Source organism: Nipponia nippon, unplaced genomic scaffold (assembly GCF_047370975.1).
Source record: "Nipponia nippon isolate SJK-2023a ecotype South Korea unplaced genomic scaffold, ASM4737097v1 scaffold_2, whole genome shotgun sequence".
Taxonomy (NCBI): Eukaryota; Metazoa; Chordata; class Aves; order Pelecaniformes; family Threskiornithidae; genus Nipponia; species Nipponia nippon.
In genome coordinates, this window is record NW_028262336.1 from 129066942 (window position 1) to 129091001 (window position 24060).

At 48.6% G+C, this 24060-nt stretch overlaps 1 protein-coding gene and 1 long non-coding RNA gene across 6 annotated transcripts in view; one reads left to right on the forward strand and one right to left on the reverse strand.

The window, feature by feature from the left end:
- The window catches only part of GDPD5 (glycerophosphodiester phosphodiesterase domain containing 5), a 178841-nt gene extending 163490 nt beyond the window's left edge, over positions 1-15351 (reverse strand). For 2 of the 5 annotated variants that reach the window (XM_087758242.1, XM_087758236.1), the window contains exon 1: positions 15129-15351. The gene's annotated coding sequence lies outside the window, so the exon portion shown is untranslated. Of the gene's footprint in view, positions 1-5651; positions 5789-10799; positions 10915-11151; positions 11244-15128 lie in introns of those variants that run through there. The other 3 variants (XM_087758239.1, XM_087758238.1, XM_087758237.1) reach the window with 3 other exon arrangements.
- Positions 15340-23326, forward strand: LOC148055957 (uncharacterized). Its single transcript, XR_015704888.1, has 5 exons — positions 15340-15478; positions 18113-18239; positions 18665-18869; positions 19181-19250; positions 19987-23326. It is a non-coding gene; the product is annotated as an uncharacterized LOC148055957 (long non-coding RNA).
- The last annotated feature ends 734 nt before the right edge of the window (positions 23327-24060 follow it).

The window sequence follows — 24060 nt, forward strand, 5'->3', positions numbered from 1 at the left end:
GCAGGTGTTGCACACCCTACCCATTCCAGCCCATCACCAAAGTCAAACCTTCATCAACTCACCTCCCCCCCCACAGAGGCCACCCAGCTCCTTCTGCAGGGTAGCTCAACCACCACCTTCAAGCTCTCTGTGACAGCTCTTGGAGAACGCTTTTACCCACTGCAAGAGGAAAGCATACCTGCAGAGCGCACACACAAAGCATCTGGGGACAGGGATTGCAGGACAAGGCTTTGAATCCCAGCTTCACCACAAGCTCAGTGGTGCAGAAAGTCAGGTAGATTTGGTTTAAGCATCTCACCCCCAACAGAGAGAAAATGGGATGCTGCATGGTTGAGGGTGGCATCTGTCTGCACCCACAAAGGCACCCACAGTGCATTTGAAGCACTGCCAACAGTGAGCTGCAACTCTGCTGGAGGGGCTGTCGCCCTCCCTCCAGTCGACCTGCTAAAAATATGCTGAATGTGTCATTGGAGTTGTATTCCCACTTGTTAGAGCAGGGCTCTGAAAAGTTGAATTTACTAGCTCAAACTAAGTGTCGCAGTGGGAAAAGGCTGAGCAGCACACCTAAGGAGAGGTGCTTTCCAGGAACGAGCCTCTTTCCTTGACATACAACTGCTCAACAGCTTGTTTGCTGGGTGAATGTAGGAGAGCAATTCACCAATACTCCCATGGTACCACCGATCCTGCGGGTGGTTTATACAGGCTACTAACACCAATCTTCAACTGAGGACACACGTCTTGACCTCCTCAGAGGTGGCAGACCTCAGAGGTGGCTCACACCAGGTCCTTCTGGTGCCTCTCCCATCCCAGCTATGTCCAGACCTGGTTGCAAGCGTACTGGAAAGCAGACACCTTACTCCTCACATTAAACCATTCTTTTTTGATACCATCAGACATGTCTGCAGAGCAGTTGTGTCAGAAGCACAATTAGCCAAAGACCAGCACCCAAGGAAGTTGGATTCATGGGAATATATATTAAGGAAGCAAAAAAATCTACATATCTACCTGCCTTTCTACAGTATCCAAGTCTTCACATCCTCATCCTGCCCCACTTTATTTTGCGGTCACAGAACTAGAAGAGACACATATCTCTGTGACCACAACCACTGAGGATGTCTGCATAAAGCAGATGGATGAGCCCGAATCATCACCCAATACCTCAGACATCCCTCCTTCAGAGTCACCATCAGAGCATCAACCCAAGACTTCATGGTTACCACATAGTATCTGAGGGCAAATAACCAACAGCTCAACCGTTTCTTAAATTAAAAGGCAGGATAAAAAGCTCTGTCCTTCAGTGTTCCCAGGGTGAAACAGGAGGTAGATGGCACAAGGAAGAACTAAGCCCTCTTATCTCGAGATCATAGTTTTCAGATGTCTTCATCTTGCTGGAGAGGAAGAACCCAGAGTTCATAAGTTCCTGCAACCAAATATCTCTTGCATGGCCGAGGGAGAAGAAAGATTTCACTTGGGACTTCAGGCTGCCCACAGCATCACTGAGGTGAACCACTGTGGGACAGGCTCCCAGGTAGAAGCGAGACCTCCAACCCACCAGACAGTATCCCTGAACCTGTAGCAGATGCAGCCAGCTGTGGACAGACAAACCAATGTTTCTCTTTTCTCCTTCACTGCTAACTGATGACGCACCGTGTGTCCACCCAAGCTCTCCTGGTTAGGCATGGAAGAGGCCCACCAGCCCCCAAGAGCCCAGGGACAACCAGTCATTCCCTGCTGCCATTTACTCCATGGGGCCCATGCAAGCCGAGGTGACCACATCTCACAGTCAGAAAGCATCCAACAGGGACACAGGCTGACATGGGACACCAGCCACCTACACTCGAGAGGTGAAGTTCTGCTTCCCATGAGGCTCTGATCCCATGAGGCTCAAAGCAAACACTTGCCCTAAAACCCAGCATGACTCAAGCTGCACAGGAGAAAGCTTTCAGGAGAGGAATAAGGGAAATCAAAGCCAAGCCATTTTTGCAGGGTCGTGCATTCAGGCAAGTCCTGCTCATCCTTCCAGGCAAACTCTCTTGTTCTGCAAAGTAACTTCCAAGAAGAGGAAAGAAAAAAGAAAACAAACAAACAAAAAAAACCCAAAAACTATGAGGGTGGTGAGGCACTGGCACAGGTTGCCCAGAAAAGCTGTGGATGCCCCATCGTTGGAAGTGTTCAAGGCCAGGTTGGACAAGGCTTTGAGCAACCTGGTCTAGTGAAAGGTGTCTCTGCCCATGGCAGGGGGGTTGGAACCAGATGATCTTTAAGGTCCCTTCCAACCCAAACCATTCTATGATTCTATTAAAAAAAAAAAAACAACACAACAAAACCAAACAAACAAGAGTTTCTTAAACATAGGTACTCTCTGCCTGAGCTGAAGTGTGACAGGACACAACCAAAGCACTCCAGGAGCAAAACACATCAGCTTGATCAGAACTCAAGCACCTGAGAGCTCCAGGATGGCCATGGCACAAAGGTCTTCACTAAGCCTATGCCACCAGGACACCAATATCTTTCAGCACTTTACAGTTCTTCCACGAAAGCAAGAGAAGCGGCAAACCCTACTTTGCCCATCATTTACAACATGAAAAAAGTTAGAAGATCAAACTCTGTAGTTGGTTTCAACTCGAGAACAAGACAATTATTTAAATACAGCCCTCATGTTTCATGGCAAGAAGATTTATTACTACTGGGACACAAGACATTCCCCACAGGCAGATAGCTGCTGCCTTCCCAAATTCCCAAATCTCTCACCTGGCAATGAGCCCTGGAGGGAATCCAGACACCTCAGCAGTCCCTATATATCCACTCACCAAACAGCCACAGCATAATTTATTTCAAAGCTCAGCCACTTGCAGCTATATTTATTTTTTTTAATACCAGCTACATTGCCTCAGCCCAATGCTTTTTCTCTCGACAGCTCTGCCATTTAGCAAGCATTAAAACTGATGGTGCATGAGACATAACAGGGTTTTACTCACACCCCTGTCCAAGAGCTGGTTCAGTAGAGCTGACAGCAGCAAGTGTTTCAGGCAATATTTATCTCATACCTTTCCTTCCAAAAAAAGCCAGCCTTTTGTAATCAAACATATGGGATCCATCATCAAAAATGGCCAGTTTGGGAGCAGAACATCTCATCAGCTGCAGGCAATGCTGAAACACAGCAATAAGTTTTAGGGCAGCCAGGCAAAAAGCAGCCAGCAGAAGACAACAGTAGCTGAGCTGAGGCATGTGAAAGATGCAATACAAGCGGGATGTGAAGTCCAGCTTCTTGACCAAGCACCAAGCAACTCCCATGAAACAGCAACACTCAGACAAGAGCTTTCCTCTCCACCAGATGCTCTTCCTGGGATTCCAGAAGCCTTTGTAAATAATTATCTTAGGAAGCCTAATAAAGGGTTGGAAAAAAGCCACATGAACAAATAAATTAGGCTGAGGTCCAGATTTTATTCCAGAACCTGAGAGGTTAGATGTGAGATGGTACACATGTAACATGATTTAAGCTGTGCTTGGTGCCTCCTCCTACCACCACTGGCTTATTTTCTCTTCCTTAGATCTAACCCCAGGCTCCACCACAGTTGTATTTCACTTCCAACTTGAAGCAGAAAACCTCTTCTTAAAAGTATGAGATGGGTCAGGGATCCAGTTAGCAGCTCTCAAGGTAAAAAGAGGATTTGAAATCACTGCAACCACCTTCCCTTAATGCAAAAGGCTGGTTTGTGTTTTCTGACTGCGGTATTTAAATGAGAAGTTTCACAAGAGACACTGCCATAAGCATAAGGTGTTTGAGCTATAATAAGTACCAATAGATGCTCTTTCTCCCCAGCTTTACAGCATTTTCAGTCAATTCAGATATAATGATTAGTGTATCAATTCTGGTAGAAATCAGATGGCTTTGCTACACGAGGTACTGGAATTGGATAGCCCCAGGAACTCACATTTCCACTTATTTTAACTCTGCCTTTTTTTGGATTAGGTTGCTATCACAAAGCCAAGTTAGAAACACTGGATGCTGCGTTAAATCCCATTAGCTGATTACACAGCTGAGCAGCAGCAAGCATTTGCTGAAAAAGTGAACCCGACTGCCCAATTTGGGAACCAGACGGTCACGCTGACCTTGTGTGCAGCAGCGTGCAAGAGCAACGAGCACTTGCTCCCATTTTTTTCAAAAGCCATCTCTTCCAACAGCTCAGACTATCTGCAGCACACCCAGGGCTGATGTTCCTTGGACCAACCCTGGCTCAGCCAGCTGAACCCTGGAGCGTGGATTTGCAGAAGGCAGGCGTATTTCTGCCACCATACCATAGCAAGCATCACTCTTGCCAAGTCCCAGCTCACTCCCTCCCTCCTCCATCTCCTGCCATGCCACTGTTTGCTCAAAACAGCCTTCTTCATGCACCACCTATGCCACCCTTTGGGAAACCCTTTCCAGCACATCAGTACAACAGAAAAGGAAATAAAGTTATTCTAAAACTGGGATAAAAATAAAGCCTTCAAAAGGGACAGCCTAACACACATAACAACCAGGACTGATTTGTCCTGTGTTCACAACAGAGGGGACACTGCATGCAAGAGCACGTCAACCTAGAAGGGCCAACAGCAGGTGAACCTCAGGTTTGACTCTCCTTTCCCATGACTTTCTGTACATTTACAGTATTTCTGGCAGGAATCATGAAAAACAGGGAAGCAACAAGGAAAGTACCTTCCCACCGTGGCTCTGCTTCCTAGTAGGAGCAGCCAAAGAAACAGGTTCCCTTTCCAGGTCCTTGACTTGTTCTTGGCTGTCTGATTTCAACCTCCAGGCTCCATCTCTCCTGGGGAAGGAGCTTCTGCAGAGGCTGGAGATGAACATTTTCATTTCCTCATCCCAAAATGGAAAAGGACATTTCTAGCAGTTGTTCTGATCACACCAAAGGAAATTTCTAAGCAGTTGTTCTGATCATGCCACTCTCCTGTAAAATAGATATCACCACATCTCCCTCTTGCTGAGTTTAGCACAAGAGAATAAACCCTATTCTTGTTTTTAGAGAGAAGCTGTGGGCACTTACCCACTGGAGAAGGCTCCAGGTTGCAGATCCCAAGAGGATGGAGATGTCTACGTGAGCATGGAGTCAGCTGCCCAAGTCTGAGAAGAACAAGACGTGCCCACACTCGGACTGCAGCAGCTTCCCTGCTCATCTCAGTGCATTTCAGCAACACATGGGAGCTCCTGGGAATCATGTACTTCCAAGTCAAGGCGGGAACCAGGTGATTCCTGGCCCAGGTCTACACCACTGTACCCTTTACCAGCTTCAACCCATGTTTTTGTCATCCTTGCAGAGGTCAGTACCCTGAAAGAGCATCAAGTGAAGCTGGGAGAACTGTCCTCCCTGCACTAGTGTTCAATAGTGGCACAAAAGCACCAGGACCTCTTTCTCCAAGCAAAGAGCAGCCTGGCTAGATGCAAGAAGGTAGATCCCTCAATTTAATTCAATCCACATTGAGACCAGCTACCACCTTCATTAAGCATCAACCAGCTCATTACATGCACAAACATACAGCACAGTAATGAGCTGGCTGCATTTTAGATGCATGCCTGACCAGTTTACAAGCCTCATTCCCCAAATTGTCCACTTTATTAAAAAAAGAATAAAGGACATTGGAGAGGGACTTACAGAGTAGCAGCACTTCCAGCACGATTCCTTGCTGAACGTTTCCATACGGAAGGACCCGAAACACCCACATCTCTCAAGCTTTGCTGGTTGTTAAAGTTTTAATAGTGCTGATAAGCTCTCAGCTGGAAGAGCTCTTGCGCACACTAAGTTTTATCTGCCACAGAGCAGACTTGTTACAGAGCCTCTCTTATCACTATTGCAAATATCAAGAGAGATAGAGAGAAGCATGTAATGCTCGGGAAGGGAAGGTGCAGAAATACAAGCAGACACGTCATCTTTTGACCCCGTCTGCCCAAGCTCGTGACCTCAGGGGCTCCCTGCTCCTCACCCCACGTACCCTGACAAGCTCCACAGCCCCCAGCAAGGACAGCCCTATATCCAACCCACAAACTGCTCAAGGAGAGGAGCAGAGCAGACTCCAGACCTTAAGCCAGTAGTCTAGATGTGTCCCTCCAGAAAACATGCAGCTGAGCTACAAAATTCAGGAAAATAGGGAAAAAGCCAGTATTTTCCCAGAGCTGGGGGGAAGAAGCCAAGAGAGCATAAGTGATGGCCTCATGGGTCCAATACAGCACTATGTACAACCAGACTAACCAGACTATTACCCCAGAAACTTGGATTTAAGGACTCTCATGATAGAAGGGTTTTAACATTATAAGCTGACACTTCTAGAAATATAGAGGACCCTCTTAGCTTAAGCTGGTTTTGCTCTTAGAGGTGGATTTATAACTGTTCACTACAGGACACCTCTAAGAAAGTCTGGACATCAGGTTACAGCTTCACAATAAACTCACAGGCTTCGTTCCTGCTAACTAATCACATTCCCACTGTAAACGGTGGCGTTTAGCACATCAAGATGATAAAAACCACGAGGGATTTTACAGCACAGCAGGAACCTTTACCTTCAGGTCACGGGCTCAAATCCAGCCTTGGTATTAACCAGCCGACCTCTCTCCCCACACCCCTCACCCCCTACCAGAAGGGCCCATCGACCAGCCAAGGCATTTATCACCCCTCTCCGGGTGACACTGGGGCAGGTCACTAACATCATTAAGGCTTCCCGGTATGTCAGTATTCAGCCAAGCATGGTTTGAGATCAGCGTGCACCAAAGCTTTCCCAGCCTAGCAGATGGACTGCAGCAGGCAAGCTGTTTGCAGCACCTCCACGGAGGTGACCCCTAATAAACAGCATTTCCAATCTGCAGCAACTGTTGGTGGAGTTGCATTACAGACCCGGTGCAGGAGCAGCACAGAGGGGGTTTTGAAGGCTGGAAAACCAAAACTGAATGAATCAACCTTGCATTCAAGATCAGCAGCTTGCACCCCATGCTGTTCTTTTGGGGGAGACAAATAGGTATGTTCAGATTTGATCTAGGTAGGCATATTGCCCCAAGAGCTCTGACAGTTCCTAGCTAGAGGCCACATGTTTTAATCTCCCCTGGAGAGACAAAAAACCACAGTAAAAGGCTCCCAGTTCCCCAGTTGCTGGCAGGGTGCTCTGCCCTTTACTGGGATCCCATCCCCTTCATTAGTCCACGAGGGGTCAGTCACTGGTACCCATTGAGCCATGGTAGGTGGTTGCGTGAACTCCTGCCATGTTTTTTATGCCTTAAAAATAGACTATTTAACAGCTGCTTTGTGGTCATCTTCACTGCCCAGAGAAAGATATCAGCCAGTGCCACCCCCCCCGAGCAAGTACCAAGCATGTCCCCAAGTGCCACAGGTGCCAGCAGGCATGATGGCTTTGCAGGACTTTGGGGTACAGCAAGGACAGCATCGCATCCAGGTTCCCCGTGCTGGTTGCCTCCACCGTGGTGGCACTGCTCACCTTCTCCCCAACATCTTCATCCTTCAACAGGGAGAACAATTTTCCAGGCTACATCGAATTAATGGAGCTGCGTTATCAGATATGTCCATCTCGCTTCAGACAAAGCTCACAACTTCCAGCTTTCTTCAGTTAAAGACTTTTGCCTTAAATGCAGCAGAAGAAAAAGGCTGGTAGATGCTAAATCCTAGTCACCAAATGCAAGGTGCTCTGGGTGGACTATTCTTTTTTTTCTTTTAAAGGCTCCTAAGTTGTTTGTGTTGGCCCCGTTGACAACATCTAGGAAGCTGAACAGGCTTCCTGCCTCCTTCTGTCCTACGACAGCAGAAGAGATGCCCACCCTCCTCAGAGGGGTTTGTCAGGAATGGTTTGCACCAAAGGCACAAAGACTCCAGCTTCAGAGGTCTGCAGAGCAAGCTTTGAGCTCCTCGTTATCCATGTTACTCCCCATGCAAGCTCAAGACCGGAGCCAAAACCACAGCACGTTGCAGGGCTGATACTTGCCCGGGTACAAACACAAGGATGGAGGTTTCCTCGGGTGCTGGCCTTCAGCCACACCGCTCCTGCCCGTGTTTTCAGGGACAGCAGTTCTATCGCTAGAATCCCACAAGCAGCTTTATTTTTCTTTGCAAAGCAAAACTAAGGAGAACTGGCACAGTTTGTGTTTCAGGAATGCGCATCTACGCAGTGGCATGACCTTGCGGGGCACAAAGGCTCGCCTGAGAGCCTAAGAGACACCAGAGCACAATTATTCCCATCACATTAACATTTTAGCATATACAGCTGTCTTACCCACAAGTACACTGCATTCCTTTAGTGTATAGCTCTCCAAGAGCAAGAGCCTGGAGATTCAAACAAAAAAAACATCCTTACGCAAAGGAGACAGATTAGGAAACACTTGTGATAAGGGAAACTATCTCCAGCCAAGCTGTCAACCTTGCACTTTAAATTAGGCTTTTAATGAGGACTGCAAGAACTCAGCATTTCAGTGATTAACTCGGAGCTAAATATGAGTTTAACTGCTTCGTTTTTAACACAGATTCTGCCTCCAGGCTTCAGGCAGGAGCAGAAACAGAGAAGACAAGCACAACTGCAAGACACTTGCAGGCTGTCAGATACCAGCAACTTTTGAAGGTAACGTCAAAGCCCAAGCAGGGGGGTAACCCACCCCTAAAATAAGAGCCACCCACCACTGTACATTTACAGAGCATCAAATGCAACATAGCAAGTGGCTCGGGAGCTCACAGGACCCAGCTCATGAGCATAGGGAAAAATGAGACAGCAATATATATATATTTTGGCAGGCATTTTGATATCCATGTAAAAGCTGGAAAACAGGGCTTACAAGTTCAGCATAATAAGCGCAGAGTAATGCTTTATGATAAACATAATTTGCATGTGAACAGGAATGCATCTAAAAATAAACATTTTGAGAAGCCATAGGTCTCGCCTTACCTCTTGGCTTGATGAACTCCAAGGCTCTTAACAAGACCAAAACCATCCACAGATTACAAGGACTATTCACCCATTATTACCGTGCAGATCTCTGAGCTCAAACAGCCGGCTCATGGCCATGGATGGAGAAATCACAACCCAAAAAGCTTGAGAGAAATGGAGCAAACCACACAGCTGGATTTCTGCCTGGACACCCAGGCCAGGATACAAGCACTGCCTGTTTGCTGGATTTCAAACTGCAATAGGTTTGACTGACAGTTTAAAGTCTCATCGACAAGATGCATGAATAATGAGTAGGTAGATTGACACCAAAATTCCCACAATACCTGCAAACATAATCACTGCTGTATCAGGCGACTGCCTACAAAACATCACCCACTTGACAGCCTCAAGAAACTTCTTTCTGGGGCTTCTTCATACAAGAAAGTAGTTGGGTAAGAAAGACACACTGGTTTGGAAGATACACTTCTTACCTTCTGCAAAAAGCCTTTTTTGTCTCCAAGAAAGGTCAAATGGTTGGATGACTCCTTCCTACATCAACAGCTGAGACATGCAGGAAATATTTTAATCCCAAGGAAAGCATTAATTACTTCTTGGCAAAAATAATAACCAAACCCAAAACACACACACACCAAGATCCACCCAAATATCACCGAGTGACTTCACCACCATGGTAAATCCCTGTAAACAAGCCTAAGCTCTCTCTCTCTCTCTCCATCTCAGAGGCAGGGTTTGGGCACCAGTAGCAGCTCCAGTTAGCATCACCTGGGAAGCCCCCAGCCCCACTTTGCCCCTTGGCAGTGTGATGGAAAAGCACCAGGCACAGCAAGGGGATCTGAGGCATGGCCCTGAAGATATCCCAGCTTTACCACCACCTCCAAAGTTTTGCTCAGAAAAGAGCTCGGCAGTCAGCACGTGGGTTTCAGACGGGGTCACACACAAGGGACACCTTGGAAGGGCCAAGGCTGCCCCTTAACACCAGGTTTCTGCCCTCGTGGCAAGGTCTTAGGAAATTCAGCAGGACAAGGAACCTCAAATCCTCTCCAAGCTCCTAACTGACCTGCTCCAGGATTAGACCTACTGCCCAAAAACCTCATGGAACACTCGGTGCATCACCCCACCACCCCATGACCTTCGGGTACCAAGGCCCAACTGCGAGCCACGAGGCTGTAGCCATCTCCGAGTCTGAAAATTTAATCCATTTAATTTGTTTTATGCTGCAATTCTGCAGTAGGCAACTGGACCGTTGACTTGATTTTAGACTCGGGCAATTTGATTTATGATTAGGTGACTGTCAACTCAAGAGATTCATCAATATGAGTTAAGTGGCCCAAGATCTAATCTAATAGAGTGGCTCAGAAGAACGCTTGGACATTGAAGGGTACAGCCAGTCCATTACATCTTTAAGTGTTACACCCAAATACCTATTAAAGGAAATTCTGGTCTTCACCTTGTGCTATTTAAGTCAGATGCAAGATGCTTTCCCTGAGCAACCTGTGCAAATGCGAGCCTGAAACTCGGCGCAGCTAAAAACAGCGGACGACCAGAATATTTCTGCACTGTGCATCTAACATCAGGCTGGGGGAGGGAGAAGTTTCGTTTCAGCTCAACAAGGCGGGGGGAAGGGAAGCAAAATGCAGGGACCAGACATTTATAAAGAGATTGTACAAGTTACGGCAGAGTTTTAAGAGAGCTTTAAGAGAAATGGCAGGATTTTAAAAAAAATAATAAAACTAAAAATTAAAGGCAAGCTTGCTTTAAGGGGGAAAGAGCAAGATAAAAGCTGCTTTAGCACAGTGCCACATAGTAAATCTGAAAGTGAAACAGATCCTTTGGAGCATTCCCAGACAAGAAGAGCATAAACTTACAGTCCATCACCTCCAAAGTCCTCTGGGATCCAGCAACCCGGACCCCAAGCACCAGGCAAAGCCCCACAGAAAGCCCAGCTCCCGAGCAGCCTGAGCGAAGGACGCGGTGGTTAGAGAGCAGGAGGATTCAATTTTGTCATGACTAAGGAATTACGTTAAAACCAGGATGAGCTATTTCCAAGGAAGAGATTAGCTGCCAGCGGGACTCTGCACAGATGCAGGAGCTCGGTGACGGAGCTGGTGCCCAGATTTGTGTATCACCCCAAGCAAGGTGCTATTTGCCTCCCTCCTATCCTCATCCCACCCTTCATCCAGCAGGAAAAAAAAAAAAACCAGCCCATTTCAGCAATACCTGGATCAAGAGCCATGGAAAAAAAAATCAGTGCAAAAAAATATTCACAAAAGAAATGTTTTCCATAAAGCTGATCCCGCCCAAAGTCCAGGCGGGCAAAAGAGACAGAGCTCAATCACAACGTGTAATGGATTCAGTACGCGAAAACATGTGATGCTCCGAGATAGGCACGAGCACGGAAAAATTTCCAGTTGCCACCCAAGAAGGTCCTTGTTTGAATACCCTTCAGGGGAACACTCTGTACCTTGAAACCACTCCTTGGCAGAAATCTTATACAAATATTTAATTACATATAAAAATAAGGCTTTTTTCAGGTTATTGAGCAATGACAGGCTATTTAACCAAATATTCAGGCCGTTGTCCTGCCAGTATCTGTGGGTATTTTTGGAGGAAGTGGGGAGAACACAGTGGTTAGCTAAAGAGGAAAAAGCAGCAAAACCAGACACCAGTGTACAGCTTTTTTTTTTTTTTTTTTTAAAGTCAAGACATGCATTAAAGTAGCTGTATCTAATCACTGTTTATAGAGGGGCTGGCAGGCAAAAGCAACTGCTATAAACAGCCTTTTAAATCCCTTTTCCCAGCATCATGCTTAGAATATTCCTACAAAGGTCTGTTAAACACCGGCAGAGTACTCGGGGTCGGGGAAAGCCAGCAGGGAGCGGAGCTGGAAGGGGAATATTTTGCCTGGGGAAGAAGGGAGGGGGAATGAGGTGCCTGGGTCGCACACATACACTGGATATTGCGCCCTTGCAAAACCCTCCTGGACCCCTGGGTGAGCAAAGGTTGTCATCTCCATGCGTATTTTAGCATGGTTGAGGGAGAGCAGCTCGTTGGTGTGACACTGCCCTCTCCTGAGCAGAAGAATCTGCTCAGCTTCACACCCAGCTCAGTACAATCAACTTGGGGAGCAACAGCCCTGAGGAAACACCCCGCTACAAGGGAAGAAGCCAAGAGACCACTCACCCCACGATGGCTGCAGCTGGTACCAGCAAAGCCCAAAGCAGCTACAGCCTCCTCACACCAACAGCACTTGCTATTCTGCTGCACAAGGGTGCACCACCACCATTTGGTCTCCTTGAAGCATAATTATCAGCTGCTGCAGCCTAACGAAGCCTCTTTATGGTCACAGCCAAGTGGCTACCAGGTGGATCCCATCACTTCATCTCAATATCAGGAAGAAGGTGCAAAACATCTCACTACAGGGCTTTTAGACGGGAGCACAGCCTCTCCAGGTGCATCTTCTCAAGAAAAAGGAGTTTCAAACCAGCACCTCAGTCTCCAAGGAAAGCATGTTCCTACCCCCTCCATGTTTGTAGGAAAGCTGCTCTCAGGAGGAGCCCTAAGTGCCCATCCACGTCTAACCCCAACTCTCTTAATGTTAGCAATAAACCCACCTTCACGCACAAGCCCACAGCTGTATGGCAGCAATGCCGTGAGTGTTTCAAAGGTGCAACCATACCCTTTTATCTTCACCCTCAGGAAGACCTACAAAGCAAGTTAAAGGACAATATTCCCTGCAGGTGTGTCTGTTAAAAGGGGACCCAGATCTAACTTCCACCACCTGTGAGCACCAACGTGCCTCTAAGCAAACAACAGGGTGAATGAGCCATCTGCTACCAGCACCCTGACCTCAACCTACAATGCTACTTGCACCCACGAGTTACTGTAACCCACACATTAAAAAAAAAAAAACCAAACAACAAAAAAACCCTAAATATACTGATTTTGGCACTGAGCAGTGTGAAACACTATAGCAATTTTAATGCAGTTACTTGAGATCAAATATGCATGGCAATTTACGGATGAAAGTGCAATAAATAGTCCCTGGCCCTTGCAGCTGGTTCAGTATCTCATTATAATCTTCCTGGTTCACAAAAGCAATTTGTTGCCTTGCAAAAACTAAACCTTTTAACATTAATTCCAAGCCAGCAGTTTCTGAATCTACAACTCGACACCAAATAAATTGATCGAACCAGAACTCATTTTCTTTGCGCTGCTCATCGTCAACGCACAAGACAAACATCAGTCATGCTTCGCCTTCAAGTACAGAACCCATCGCAGGGAAGAGCGTAACGTGCAGAACATGCTTATTTAATAGAAAAAGTACAGCTTGACAGAGACACCCACTCTAAAATTAACTCTGCCTCAAAGCAGAGCTTATATTTGCCACTGAAGAAGCACCTCCTAAATCACAGAGAAATATTCTGCAGCTAAATATTGCTGGGATGTCGGTGTGAAGACATTTCAAGTCTTGACGGAGGAAAATCTGTTAAAATAGCAGGCTTTAAGGATTCAGGGTGCATCACTGCTCAGGTGGATAAAGGCTGTATAATATATTAATGGACCACTTTGCGTAGCAATCCGATGACTGGGGAACACAGACGTGCCAGACAAAATGCAAGGCAGGAAATCCATTTACTTCAGCTTTTCCTCAGCCACACCTGCCAAGTGCAAGCTAGCAATTTATAAGAAGGAAAGAAGGTAGAACGCATTTATCCTGCATCACTCTCTGATCCAAACCCAAAAAAGCTCTGTAAGAATAAGCACCGGTCTAACTTCTGCTCGCTAATAAGCAACAGTCTAAATTTCGTGGCAGCTGGGAACACCCCGAGGAGAATACAGCATCCGAACGGCACAGTCAGGTTTAATGTTCTCCATGCACAGCACAACTTTCTAACGGAGAAAAACCTGTACGGGCTTACAGAGCAAGCGCTCGTTTTCCTTCATACAGGGACAAAGAGCCAGCAAAGAGAACCATAATTCAATTGTTTTTAATTTCACATCCAGCACGGGCATGGCTATTCCGATCACCTATCCATAATCCCTTTCCAGCCCCAAAATAACCCTTAAGCCAACACGATTACAAGTAATAATAGTGGCTGTACGGACCCACCCCTAAAAAGCCAAAGCATGGCGAGTTTGACAAAGCCAGGTTTTTTCTGGCTGAAGAATCCCCATTTCCATCTCGCCAGGGGTGAAATTTCACAGCTTCAACATCAGGAATTGCTACAACAGACCTTTTCCAGAGGAAGGCTCACATTTCGACTGCAACTCCTCAACGCCCAGTTTTCTAGGCGGTGAATACACAGGACTTGGGAAAGAGCTTCAATAAAACAGCAATGAGATTTTTTTTCCCTCTTTTTCCCGAATTAGTCCTTTTTCCTATCAATTTCTTTGCCAAGCATCAAGACAAAATAATACCCTCTACATTCACCCTTTTTCACCCTCTCCGCTCAGTGCTGGCAAGAAATTTGGGGTCCTTAACACGGGGCTTTGCTCCGGGGGGATGTCTCCAGGAGCCATCCCGAACATCCCTATCGCATCCTCAGCGGGTGCTGGGAGAGCTTGGGTGCTCCTCCAGCTGGGCAAGCAGCAATCAGTCCCTCTGGGATTTTGCTGCTTCAGGATTTTACGGCACCGGACAACCCCGGTGTAAAGCCCCGGGGCCGCGGGACACTGCAGATGCCATTATTTTGAGAGCGGTGTATAAAAATGAAGCGTTACCTGTAAAACAAGTATGGCCTAAAGGAGAGAAAGGGGGTGGCCAGATCCACGCCCTGGCAACCTGGAAGACCCGAGGGGGTACCCCGGGACCTCTCCCCAGGTGGGTGGCCACCCATGATCCCCACCGCATGGGAGCACCCCCTCACCTCCCAACTTTGCTTGGGATGCTCCCGGCCAAGTAAGCCACCATGGGGGGGGGGAGGGCATACACCGTTTTGAGGGGCGTGGAGGGCAAACAAACACCTTTTGGGTAAGGGGATACCTTTTGGGGAAAGAAACGCCTTTTTTGGACAATAGAGCATCTTTTGGGGGTCAAACCCAGCATATCTGGCACACGGCAAACACCCCTCCGGCTCAGCATCATCCCCCACCCCGGGGGAACCCTGCACCCCCCTCGCCGGGCAGGCAGGGGGGGTGAGGGGGGATGTAAAAGGCCACCCCTTCCTCCCAGTCCAACCAGTCCAACCCTTTACCTGCTGCCACTGGGAGATCCTCCAGGTCGCCAAGCCCCGAGGGAGGAGGGGGGGGACCCCTGCCCCGCCGAGCGATGCTCCCCGCCGGCAAGCGAGGCCGTCCCCTGGCAGAGGGTGGGATGGGGACAGCGAAGGGTCGGGAGAGAGGCAGGGAGGCGGCACCACCGTGTGCCTGTCCCCGTCCCCGCAGCCCGGCGCGGCGCGGCTCGGCTCGGCTCCGCCGCCCGCTCCCGGGAGCGGGGCGGGGGCTGGGGCGGGCGGCTCCGCCCCGGGCAGCGGCGGCAGCAGCGACGGGAGGAGGAAGAAGAAGAAGAAGAGGAGGAGGAGGAGGAGGCAGGCTGCACCCAAAGGTTTGTAGCCTGTCTTTTTGGGGTGTCCCCGCTGGGATGCGCCCGGCTGCGAGCAAACCCCTCCGCGGTGGGGTGCCCCGAGGGTGCAGGTTTGGGGGGGTCCCCTGCCAAGGGAATGGTTGGGGGCACCCCTGGCAAAGGAAAAACCTTGCCCCGCCATGGTGCTGCCCCAAACTTCCACCCTGGGAGTGCCGAGGGGCTGGGAAAGCCGTGGGGTGCTTGGCACTGTACCATGGGGTTTGGAAACGCTGAGCCCCAAAAGGGCAGCAAACGCCCGGCTTCATCACACATCTTCATCACACATCACCTCCGTCTTCGTCCTCTGAACCAGGATGTCTGGAGATTGTCCACCCCGGGGAGCAGCACGTAGATACACACCTACACGGGGTGTAGCTAAAATAAAAAGCTAACCTGGAAAACCTCTGCGAGTTAGAGCAAATATATGGCCCTATACGCCCTGGGCTGCTGTTAACTGGGCACCAGTAAATCCCCGCTTGGCAGCAGGGAGCGGAGTGGTCACAAAGGAAAATACATCTTTCATATTTCTGTTTCTCGGATACTTACATCGAAGGCAATCATGTCTCAAAGCCCACGAGGAGAGATGTTTTGCGCAGCGGGGTGCTCCCACCTGGGTGGATGGAGGAGGATGAAAAGGGTCAGGTACGGGTTTGGGCTTTGCAGCCTCCTGATTTCTCCTGCTCCTGTAAATGTGCCCTTTCCAACCCACCCATCGTTTATTTTTCCATCCACTTTCATCACCTCCACTTGGCCTTACATTAGATCCGGGTAGATGCACCACGGATAGGTCCCCGGACCTGATCTGCGTGCTATGGGCATCCTGGCACAGGGTCCTCGAGTTGCAGCAGTTTGGGGAAAGGATGAATGTTTTGATGTGTCTACACCATGCTCGGGACTTGTTCTGTTCACACTGCACCAGCACGGGTGCATCAGGGCGAGAAGGACGTCCAGGGCTGCCCAGCACCGTGGACAAAACCGAACTGTATCCTTGGTGTGACTTTTTTGCCCTTCTTGATGCAAGGTGGCAAAATGCTCACCTGAGAGCAAGGGATCCCTTTCTTTCTGCAAACTGGCCGTTTTCCACCATTTTGGCCCACGCTCAGAGCCAGCCCTGGAGGAGTGCATGGGCCAAACGGTGCAAAAGGAGGGGATGTGCTATCAAAATAACAAGCAAGTGCGAGACAGATGCCAGGCTCATCTTTACCGAGACAGACAAAGCCGATAGCTCGCTAGCAACAGCCTCTCTTTTGCTAAGAGGTGTAGAAATAACCCAAGAAGCTGCACCCACCAGCAAGGAAACCTCGCCTGCAGGAAAAGACTGGAGGCGAAAAATCAGAATATAAAGTCTGATCCAAAGTGACGATCCCCAGCCTCAGCAGAAGAGACGCGGGGTTGCATTACAGGCATCGTTACAGGCAGCGCCGGCAGCGGTCCTGGTAGCTGTTTGCCAAACACTTCTCCTTACAGTACTGCTGATGGCAGGCATTTCAAAATCAGAAGTCCCTCAGACCTGTGATTATCTTAAATCCTGAGGAAAATATATTCCGTGGGAGCATTTTATTCGCCGCCTGGTTGCTGGGTCCATTGAAGAGCTTTAGGCTGTGTTTTCCCACAGGCTCGAGGGCGGACGTGCAGGGGGGTACGGGACAGACGCGGATATTTCGAGGCACGTAACAAAGTCGTGACCGTAGGTCCTTGTGACTTTGCCAGACTTTAAACACGGGGGATGAAATTTTACATGCTTGGGTGTCTGCCTAGGGATGGGCTCCTTTTAATTTCAGCAGAAATAGTTCAGCCATTTCTAAGATCAAGGGAAAAATATTTTCTTCTGGCACTGGGAGAAAATATTCTTCTAACTGGTGAGGTTCCAGAAACACAGCAGCTGCTCCTAACGTCAGCCAGTCATTTGCTTTTTAGCATCCATTTGCTGAGCAAAATGCCTCCAAAAAGAATCGGAGTTTGCACATTTTCAGAATATTTCTCCGACTTGGCCAGTTGAATCCGGCAGAGGCTCCCGCCGGGGATGCAGGGCTGGGGAAGGGTTCCTTTTCAAGCCACCTCCAAGCAGCTGTGAAGAGAGGAATGACGAGCAGAAAGCCTGTCTTTCCCCGCTGCTAGCAGCACTTTGGCTGCTAAAGGCCATGCAATGTCAAAAAAAAAGTCACGGGGCAGCCGATGGAAGGAAATTTCATATGAATTTTGAGTCAGCTTCTAGGAAAATAGATGCAGTTTGGGACTGGGAAAGTTGTTTTCAGATTTAAAAGCTCCTTATCCCATGCTTAGAGCCTTGAATGCTCAAAGCTATTTTACATCCCTCCCTTCGGCATGGCTAGGATTTCTGCTGTGCTCATTCCTCACCATATATCCCCAACCACACTCATTTCAAAACGATGCACCTATAAAACCCTCATTAAAACCCTTTTTATGCCAGTGACACTTCACAGTGTGTGATCACTTTTTAAGCTGCTCCATTAGGATCCGGCTCAGCACCGATGTGTTAAACCAGGGGCGAGTTTCAGGCGTGGGCAGATTTCACACCACATCCTGAAAGCGTTTCGTTATACGCTTATGGAAGGGAGAAATTGGTCCAGAAGGGAAATTTTTGTTTTCTGGCAGGGAAATATGAGACTGGAGATCTGGCGACGCAGAAGAGCATCATGCGCAAAGTCTTAGAGGAGCCGGCGCTTCGGTATTTCGGATGGGGGGACAGTGAAGGAGATGCTGCAGTTTCCTGCGGGAGTGGGTAAATAGTCCTTATCCACAGCATCACCCTCCTCCAAGCAAAACTGTGTTTTCATCTCCTCTGTAGGTAGAGGAAAATCCTCTTTTCCTCCTTCCAGGCTCATGGGAGGGAAGTCTTTGCTGGAGAAACACTTGCCTGAGCCCTTCTGATCACCCAGCCGAGGATCTTTTTTTGGTGTCTTGTTCCTCCCCGATGTCAGAGCACCTTTGGATGTTCTTTTTTTTTGCATTTGCTGCTGTGGTCAGGGGTGGGAAGGTTTGGGAAACAAGACAGGGTATGGTGGAAGCACAGCAGATCCCTCCATGGCTAGCTTTTTGGGGAAGAGCAAGGAACATCTGATTAATTGATGAGGTAACCAATGCCAGGTCTGGACGGGGGGCACTGAACAAGGCTTGGAGATTTGCGGTACTGTCTCATTTTTGTAGAGGAAGAAAATGAAGCATGAAAAAAGCAAGGCCAAATTTATCTAGAAGACATCTGGCAGGAAGCGAGCCAAGACATGTCTGTCTGTCTGTCTGTCTGCCTGCCTGCCTGTGCGTGGCAGCGAAGCCGGCAGGAGGTAAATCCCCGTCGCTGCTGCCCCGAAGCCCACAGCATCCGACCAGCCCTGGGCGAGGGGAAGGAAGCGTGGTAAGGGACACGCTATTGTTTTGCCCATGCAAATACTCGGGGAATGCAGGGCAAACAGGAGGGAGATCTGCGCTTTCCTGTGTTTGTGCTGCGAATATTTTCATTAAGGTGCTTTTTCCTAACTCTTTCTCCGAGGCCTTTGTGCCTCTAATAAGTGTAAGGAGGGTGTTGATTGCAAGTGTCCCCTTAGGGACAATTATTTTACCATAATAAGATTTACAGGGAGAACTTGCAGAGCTGTTTTGCTATTACATCCTCTGTATTTTAACCTCTCCTTCACCTTTTTTTTCTCATCGGTCTGCTCCAACAAGCCTGGGCAAGGTATCCATCCCTGCAGCAGGAGCGGTGGTGGCCTTGTGAGCCCTGAAGAGATCACTGAGGGTGAATATGTGAATGTTTGATGTTACCCAGCAACTAGAGACAAAGATATCATTCGTCCACTAAGTCAGGAAACACTTTGCCTGTTTGCACAATAGCTGTGTTCGCCTGCTCTGTGGTAGGTTAACCAGCAGCCCCACAACCCTGTCAGGAGGTAAGATGAATGTACTTAAATAGAAGGAAAGTCACTGGTACGGATTATCTCGGTAGGTGAATCAGGTCCCAGACGCCCTCAGTCTCCCCTAATCACTGCACTGAAGTCTTCCAGAATGGGGGAGACACTGTGACCATATTGATGGTCCAAAGAGTTGTGCAAAAAAAAAAAAAAAAAAAAGGACTAATTTTGTCCTGGCACAGCCTGGAAGAGAGAATTACAGTCAGCACCCTGCATCCCTTCCCCACTGTCAGAATAAAATACTTTGTGGCGTGTCATCAGTACAAAATTAGCCCTGAGCACATCTTCACACAGACTGAGTGGCTGGAAGTCAACAACAAAGTCAATTGAGAAGACAAATGAGGATCTTTTTTTTTTTAGCTGTTAGGAGAAACGACTGGGGAAAGTGATGAACAGAAGCAGAAGTCTCCCCATTTGATGTCTTTATTGCAAACTAGGTGCTCCTCCACTGCAGGGATGGTATTGAAATATAGGCTGTTCTATAAAAATAAATGCAGAATATGATATAAGGTGTATTATCAGGTCAGTCACACGAGGTATTTCCTCTTCTTTCATATCCGAAAGGTGCAGTCGAGCCCTTGAATAGGCAAGTGGAGTACACCTGGGCAAAGGTTAACCAGCGTTTGATCACACCGTTAGCTATCACAGCCCCATCTCCCCCTGCGGACATCCTCTCCACCGCTGTCCTCAAAATCGATTCCTCGGGAGCAAAGTATAAACTTTCTCAATGAGTGACTGTGTAAACTCAGAAGAAGCAGCTTTACTTTCCAACCAGAGTAAGGATAAAGCTGGTGAAGTCCAAACAGTGAGTTGCAGGAAGCATCAATTGTCTTCGGGTATGCAAAGAGGCAATACAAGGCTGGAGGAGGGGGAGAGGTTGGTGGTCAAAAGATGAGAAGATCTGGAGGAGCCAGGAGGAGTCTTTGTGGTGATGGTGGTCCAATAGCAAGGTCAGGGATGTCTGTCTCCATTGAGGTTTCTCAGGAGGATAAGCGCCCTGTGCCCCCCTTTCCCTCTGAAGCCCTAAAGAACATTGCCCTATAGCAATGTCTTATGCAAACAGCTCCTGGACTGGCACCACAGCCCTTCAGAAAGCCTGCTTGGAGAAACGTGGGTCTGATCAGTCTATCCACAGCCTCCTGGATGGAGGTGAGGTGGGAAGTGGGGCATGATCTTGTGCAGACCTCTTAATTGGCAAGGACAGCCGTTGCCACAAAGGGTATCCACAACTGAGTTGATGGCAAGTCTCAGTCTTGTATCCCAAGCTTTCGAACTTTCATTTGTTGGCAGTTTTTCCCACATTAAGTACACATAATTGGAAGCAATGAACCCATCTGTAATGCTCAGCTCCTGCTTTCAGTCTGAGGCTCAGGATAAATCCAGGTCTGTTACGGTGGAAAAAAAAGACATGCATTAGTACAAAATCCCACACTGACTTGCACATGGGCCTTCATTACCAAAGGTCTACAAGTGCCGGAGACATTCATGGCTGTGTTCAATTAGTGGAGCAGTAAAACAGAGATCTGGATTTAAGTCTGGACTAGTGGCTCCTCTTCCAGCTCAGCTGAGGGGCAGGGACTCAGACCAGATGTCTCACTCCCCATCCGCCTATGGTCTGCAGCTGGCGTCGCTCACAAAACTTGTGCCTGTTGACTACAGCCACATGTTGTTAGCAGAAAGAGTACATCTGGTGTCCGCATGAAGATGTTTGGAGGAGGGAGGCATCTTCTCTAGGGGACGGAAAACCAAAGTGACTGAGCACGCTGACCCAGCCGGCAGCACTCATCGCTGGGATGCGCTGCACGGCAGTCCCAAGACCTGTCTGTGCATCCTCCTGGTACGAAGGAGCAGATTCCATCTCCTTTCCTCCCCTCTAGCCACACAAACCAGCATCACGCAGACGATAAGTGTATGGATGGGACAGGTCTTCGGTCCTGCTGCTCCGCTCTGGGTGCTGAAGGGTCAGGAGGACGCAGCCAGACCACTCCGAGATGGTTGTACACAAAATCGTATATGAAAAGGGATGAATTAAGATCATATTGAAGCTCTTTGCTCCTGGAAGGGAACATCTAGGCACTACCAAGGATCCTTTTCCTCCCTTTTTTAAAGCCATTAAACCAGCACCCTCCTCACTTTCTGGTGATTCCCTGAATGAAGGTAGTCTAAGGGAGGAAAATCCAGTCCTGAATATGTAATTGGTGGCAAACGAGACAATTTCAAGCCTGCAACTCCTTTTTTGAAACGTGCATTTAGCTGTAGGTGGGAATAGCTATCTACCCACCGCCAGACTGTGTTTAGATATATTGTGAGAACTTCAGGGAACGTAGGTAAAGCCATCTCTGAACTAATGAGTCAAAATGAATGTGTCTAACACCATTTTCTACATCCTAGATGCGGTCCACTTAATAAACAAATGTGGCTGAAACAGCAAGGCGAGAAATACATTTGTCATCGTGTGAAGCAAGCTTTCCCTGCCCTTGTGAGAAGGAGATCTGCCAAAGATGCCTCTGATACCATCTGGCCCGAAGAGTCAGAGAGGATGAGGATGAATCATAGAATCACAGAATCGTTAAGGTTGGAAAAGACCCTTAAGATCATCGAGTCCAACCGTTAACCCAGCACTGCCAAGTCTTCACTATACCATGTCCTCGAGCACCACATCTATCCATTCTTTAAATACCTCCAGGGATGGAGACTCAACCACTTCCCTGGGCAGCCTGTTCCAATGCTTGACCACCCTTTCAGGGAAGAAGTTTTTCCCAATACCCAACCCAAACCTGCCCTGGCGCAGCTTGAGGCCGTTCCCTCTCGTCCCATCGCTTGTTCCTGGGGAGAAGAGACCGACCCCCCCGGCTCCAGCCTCCTTTCAGGCCGTTGCAGAGAGCAATAAGGTCTCCCCTCAAGGGAGGGGGGGGCCAAACCTTGCTTGCATTGAAATCACGGTGGGTTTTGCTGGAGGAGCTTCCATCACATCCATCCTGGAAAGCAAACCCCAGCATCCTCCCAAGAGCTGCTCGCCAGCTTCTGCGTGCAAACAGGGCTGCATTGTTTCTTTCTGCTCCCTGCCCGCCCGCCCCTCGTTTTCTCTTAACCAAAATATTAATCAGAGGCTTTTCGATGATCTTTGCTCTGCGCCTGCACGCCACCAAGCACGGGAAGGTCTGGGCTCATGGCTTACATTCCCGGTGCCAACACAGAAATCTATCTTTATTGACAAAAACGATCATTGCTACAGCTCCCTCCAGAAGGACTTTCACCCGCTCCAGCCTGTGCAAGGCTTTAGCCACATTAATATGACTTTAGAGGTGATGTTTATATATAAACACAGATAGGCACACAATCAAATCTTTCATAGATGTGCACTGGTCCAGTTAATATTAAACACCACCTTTGGGTGGTATCTCTCCATTTCTCCAGACCGAGAGGAACCTACCACATTCTTCTCATAGCTTCGTCGCAGGTAGCTGAAATAAAATCTCTTGCAAGCGGCTCTGCCACAGACATGATCTGTATCCCTGAACAAAGCCTCTCTTATTCGGCAAGGCAAAGGGGAACATCGGTTTTCTGATTATCTCCATCCCGGAGTTTTCTCGGACGGAGATGCGGGGTTTGAAGGTCTCTGTTCGGTGACCCCATAACAGGGGCTTTATCTGCAGACTGGGATGAAAGACCCATCACAGCCTCTGGCTCAGTCTGTCAATGATGGAGCGTGTTTGCACAAACAATGCTGAAATTAAACCCCCGGAGTTCAAAACCTCATTGTCTGAAAAATGCTACGTGAATCCATTTCCCTCCCTTTCTAATAAAGAAGCAACATATTTTCTTCCTGCTACAATATAATGTGGTTCTGCATGATGCTGTTCTGATTTATACAAATTTAACCTGTACATTGCTTTTTGATGGGTGAAATACAGCACCTGTGGGCTGCATCTGAGTTCAGCTGTCCAAGCAGCAGTAACTATGCACAAACATACTCCTCTGCTTAAGTCAGATTGGCCTTTTGGGGCATATTTGACCCATCAGGGCTTTAATATAAGATCTTGGAAACATGAGTCCTCCTCGCAGAGCAACACTACTGCTAGCCAGCATTTGGGTCGCCTGGGTTCATGGAGAGGACTTTAAGCAGAGTGGAGTGGTCAGCATCAGAGCTGATGTTGCCTGAAGGTTGGGTGCACTTGAAAGGTTCAACACACCAAAAAACACCACTAGTAAAGCAGGACCGCTCTCCTGACAGCCGCCTGAACATGAGCCAGCAGTGTGCCCAGGTGGCCAAGAGGGCCAATGGCATCCTGGCTTGTATCAGGAATGGTGTGGCCAGCAGGAGAAAGGCAGGGATGGTCCCCCTGTGCTGGGCACTGGTGAGGCCGCCCCTCGAATGCTGTGCTCAGCACTGGGCCCCTCACCCCAAGGCGGCCATGGAGGGGCTGGAGCGTGGCCAGAGCAGGGCAGCGAGGCTGGGGCAGGGGCTGGAGCCCAAGGCTGGGGAGGAGCGGCTGGGGGAGCTGGGGGGGCTCAGCCTGGAGAAGAGGAGGCTGAGGGGAGCCCTCATCGCTCTCTGCAACGGCCTGAAAGGAGGCTGGAGCCGGGGGGGTCGGTCTCTTCTCCCCAGGAACAAGCGATGGGACGAGAGGGAACGGC